General features: G+C 44.4%; 1 pseudogene; it reads right to left on the minus strand.

Annotated features, from left to right (window-relative positions):
• Positions 1 to 3,912: 3,912 nt before the first annotated feature.
• Positions 3,913 to 4,366, minus strand: LOC114595360 (small ribosomal subunit protein uS19 pseudogene; annotated as a pseudogene).
• Between the last annotated feature and the right edge of the window lie 777 nt (positions 4,367 to 5,143).

Below are 5,143 nucleotides of genomic sequence, written 5' to 3' on the forward strand. Positions count from 1 at the left end.
TCAATATTTCCCCTAAGGAAAAGTGGGAGATTCCAGGATCAAACCAGAAACTGGGACGGCTCCTATCAATCTGTGACTGTCGGTGGAAAATAGGGACACCTGGAGGGTCTGTTATTTATTTATATGCTGCTGACGAACTAAAGAAAGAAAACGCCCCCTGAACAGTTGCATAAATCAATATGATATGAAATGATCCGCAAGGAGTTGCCGATGAAACCGGCGAATGGAAGACATAAGGACATCATTAAAAGAGAGATAAAAATCAGCCCTTTGGAAAATGGAACGTGCACGATAAATGTACATGTCTGGGTTGGCGTGCCTAAACAAAGAAAGCGGTGAGCAGGTGTCGAAAACAAGAGAGCTGCCCAAATACAGTATTACTAAAAAGCATTGAAAGTACTCAAAGTACATTTTTTCCTTAAAAAAAAAAAGTCAACAATTTGGGCTGCCCCCCTGCCCCTAACAAAAATTTTGGCTATGCCTATGCTACCTGCAAGGGAACCTTTTTTTATTTTTAATACTGTTCTTTTGTGTGACTGCACAGAAATGCAAGGGCGGCTCCAGCATGATGGGGAACTGCCAGTTGCACAGATGGAAGCGGTTGAATTCCTTGAGGGAATGGCAGGAGATTATATATATATATATATATATATATATATATATATATATATATATATAGTAACACTGTATGATTCATGTGTTTGCGAACACATCTATATCTTTCAGTGTGCATTGTTAAGGGGACACTTAAAATTTAAGGTAGGTTCACACACACACACACACAAAACCACACACACTATGCCTGGAACACCCCAAAGTTTCATGCAGAAAACAAATTTTTGGTGTGAAAACTGCAGGAATTGATTTCATGTTTAATTCTGGATACCGGGGAGAAAAAGAAACAGGGGCCTTGGGATTCTGATGGTGCAGTGAGAGAAACAAATACAATGGCATCAAAATGGCCAAGGGGTATCCTTTTCTCAAGAAGGCAAGCCAAAAGCAGAAAACTGAGAAGTTTTCAAAGAGGCATGTCATTAAAGTGATGTCAAGCAGAGCACAAGCCCATGATCAGTTCCAGGAAAGCGCTGCCCACTTTCCCCTGTTTTATGGTCTCTAGCAAGGTGCTTTAATCTGTGCACAGATTTACTTTTAAACAGCAGAGCAAAGAGCCTGGCTGTAGATTCTAGAGTGAAGTTGAGGAGGGGGGAGGGAATTATCTTTTATGAGTCCTAGCAGTAATTCTCAGTAGGATTACATCTTGGCAAGCAGCAAAGCTAAGTGCCCAAAGTGATCCTACTGTGTGTTAATCACATGGCTAATTTGTTAAATTTGCATTTCATTTGTTTCTCGGGCTTTGAAGAGAAAGATTATTGATAAAGACACCCCCCCTTCCCCTTTTCTGTTCCTTATGAACTTTCCAAGAGATCTGCCTTCGATCAATCGGGCTTCTGTCCGTGACTCTCTCATGATTAGTGCTGCTGAACAGGAAGAGTTAATGATGGGGCAAAGCCTTTTGTGTCTCCCTGTGCTGCTGTGTAACTGTAATCATCCTTGGTAAATCGCTTGATGTGATTTTCTTTGGCTTTAGACTTGTTTTCTTGAGAATTTGCTTTGAGATAAAACTTCATCCCTCCCCTCCCAACAACACCATCGTTGAGTTGCTTATTTAATTGTTCTGCTCTATTAAATCCCATCTGTTTGATTTGTTAACCCTCTTTTCCAGCATAAGAAAGGCATGAAGTGGATACGGACCTGCAATAATTTTTTATGTGTTTGGGAGGAAGAAGGACTGTCCTGTCCCCAACATCGCCATGTTTCCTCAACCCAACACCACTAAGGAGATCTGCATACTAAAATGGGAACCATGGACATAAGTTAGATGCATATCCCAATGCCCATCTGAACATGTATTCCACTGGATGCACCCCCCAGAATGTGGGTGATATCTGTGCTCAGATTTCTATTCAATTTGTAACTTGGTTCCTGATATAAGTTGAGTTTGAAACATAGGAAGCTGCCTTCAATCAAATCAAACCCACTGGTCCATCTAGTATTCACTAGCCTTGCCCAATCTGGTTCTTTCTAGATTTCTTGGACAACAACTTCTATCAGCCCTGGCTGGCATGACCAATGGTTATGCATCATGGGAGTTGTACTTCCAAGTATCTGGATAGTTCCAACTTGGAAAAGACTGCTGTAGACAGAGAGACAAGTTTGACTTCTGTCTCCCTGAAGTGTAAAGTTATAGAAAAGTGTTTTTTTTGTGTGTAGGAGATTCATGTAATGCACAAAATGACCCTTTAAATGTCCACTGTCTTGGACTTCAGATACCTGAATGTTCACAATGGCAGAAAGAAAGTCCCCATGTTAATATGAGGACAGTCTTGCTTTTGCCATCTTCCAAAAAGGTTGAACGTTTTGATCTCTGACTTATGAGTCCAGCATGAACATACTGATGAGGCTGGAACCCTACCAGAGGTATTGGGCTATATCAGTAATTTTCAAGCTATTAATCCATATTGTGAATTGGAAACGGGAAATGAAAAGAAACAGCTTGCCTGGTTAGATAGGAGAGTTTCTTTGTGCATTTACAGAGCACTTCTTTCATTTGTCTTTGGTCTGTTTGAGCCAGCTCTCCCCCTTTTGTGGGTTGAGGTCAGGGGTATCTAAGAGTTTCTCTTCCTACACAACATTTCCTCACACAGATAGGAAATCTGCCTACAGACTGTGGAAGAGTTGGAATTCACCATGCAACGTGTCTGTTTTATAGTCTTATACGTGATGGAAAGCCACACTGAATCATCATAATGTAGATTTTGGGCTGGGGTGTTGTCTAGGGGAAGGCATGTTGTGGGCGAGTGTGTTGCTGTTGGTTTTTTGTATCTTTATTTCAGATTGTGTGATTTATGTGGAAATTGTTCAGTTTGGTTGTGTATTTTTAAATGCTTTATTTATTGCTTATGACTACTTTTCCCATTTGCCATTGTATATTTCTTCATGTTGTAAGCCACCTTGAACATGGTTTGAACTGTGGAAAGGCGACATTCAAATAAAATTATGTATGTATATATGTAGATGCAATTTATCCCTCAGGATAAAACTGGTGACATCTGAAGAATAATTGTTTCCCTGGTCCGAAGCATGCTTGCTTTTAGAAGAAGAAGAAGAAGAAGAAGAAGAAGAAGAAGAAGAAGAAGAAGAAGAAGAGGAGTAGTTTGGATTTGATATCCCGCTTTATCACTCCCCTTCAGGAGTCTCAAAGTGGCTAACATTCTCCTTTCCCTTCCTCCCCCACAACAAACACTCTGTGAGGTGAGTGGGGCTGAGAGACTTCAGAGAAGTGTGACTGGCCCAAGGTCACCCAGCAGCTGCATGTGGAGGAGCAGAGACATTAACTCGGCTCCCCAGATTACGAGTCTATCGCTCTTAACCACTTCACCACATTGGCTCCCAGTTCCTTTAGTTTAAAAAAAGGAACATTTCCAGGTTTTATTTATTCACTGCATTTATTTCACTACATTTTTCTCCAAGGAGCTTGAGGTGGTGTACATGGTTCTCTCCTTCCTAAATTAATCCCCACAACAACTCATCAAAGAAGGTTAGATTGAGATGCAATAACTGGCCCAAGGTCGCCCAGTGACCTTCATAGCTGAGTGTAGAATTCAACCCTGGTCTCCCAGGCCCTAGTCGGACATTCTAACCACTACACCAGAGTTTTTCAACCTTTTTGAGTCCACAGCTCTCTTGGCCAACTACATTCTTTCTGCAGCACCTCTGTGGGGCTCAGGAGCCCAGTTATGGCACCCCTTGCCTGCAGAATTGGCAGCCTGTCCTCCTTTTTCAAACACTCTTGTTTCTTCGTTTGTTGGGAAACCCTTTTATTTACATGAGACACAACTCTTCCCAAATCCCTTACTTCAGAGGAATGAACTGAGAGGAGTGGGTGGCCCCGATTCCAGGTCGGCCGTGCTTAACGGGCTTGTAAGTGATGGAGAACTCTCCCAGATAGTGGTCAATCATTTTAGACTTGATTTCCACCTGGTTGAAGGTCTTCCCATTGTACATGCCAACCATGCTGCCCACCATTTCTGGAAGGATAATCATGTCTCGCAGGTGGGTCTTGACCCACCTCAGGCTTCTCCATGGGCAGGGCCTCTTTCTTGGCCTTGCAAAGCCACTTGAGGAGGGAGTGTTGCTTGTGGCACAGGCCACGGTTGAGCTGCCAGCGCTTGCGGGTGCTGTACAGCTGCATCAGCTGCTCGTAGGACATGTTGAGGAGCTCGTCCAGGTCAATACCCAGATAGGTGAACTTCCAGAAAGTACGCTGCTTCTTCTGCTCCACTTCCGCCATCTTGGCCGCAGTCTCCTCCAGGAAAAGGCCGAGATCCTGCACGGTTTGCCTTTTTCAAACACTCTTGTGGAGTGTTCCCTCAATCGCCTCTCTCCTTGGCAGTCTTCTGGGCAGCTGCCACCCCTAGTCTCTGAGCTCCTCCTCCTGCCACTAAGAGAGGTGCCTCCTCATATTGCCTCACAGGGGTCTGGGAAGAAGCATCCCCTGGCCAGCCCCAGAGGACCATTTACCTGGGGAGCTTGTAGCCAGGGCTGCTGCAACAAACAGCTGTGGAAGCCCTGGGGAGGCAGAGACGCAAGAGGGCATCAGAGGAGGGAAGGAAGGAAATAGGGACAGAGGCCAGTGTTGCCCGTAGCACCCCTGACCATCAGTCAAGACACCCCAGGGTGCCATGGCACACTGGTTGAAAACCATTGTACCGCTTCTGGTGAGCATGCTTAGGATTGCAGAATCGGGCATTACATTTGAAGGATGAATATAAACTGGGAGCCACACTATTCTCCAGTGCTATGGGAAGAGTGACAACTTATTTTCAGAAACGCCTACCTAGTGGCAGACTCTGGGCTCTCAGGTTTCAGTGGCGCCCCGTGCGATGCTAAAATTTGGTGATCCACCTCTTGTGCTCCATTCTACAGCATTGTTGTGATGCCGCCTGCAAAATGGCACCCAATGTGGCTGAACCAGTTGCACCACCCTAAAACCACCTCTGGCCAACCACAACAGGAAGAACTTAACAACAGGGCAGCCATCTTGTGAAATCCAGCAACCATTCACCACCGTGAGCACAGGAAA

This window comes from Podarcis muralis, chromosome 4 (assembly GCF_964188315.1).
Source record: "Podarcis muralis chromosome 4, rPodMur119.hap1.1, whole genome shotgun sequence".
Taxonomy (NCBI): Eukaryota; Metazoa; Chordata; class Lepidosauria; order Squamata; family Lacertidae; genus Podarcis; species Podarcis muralis.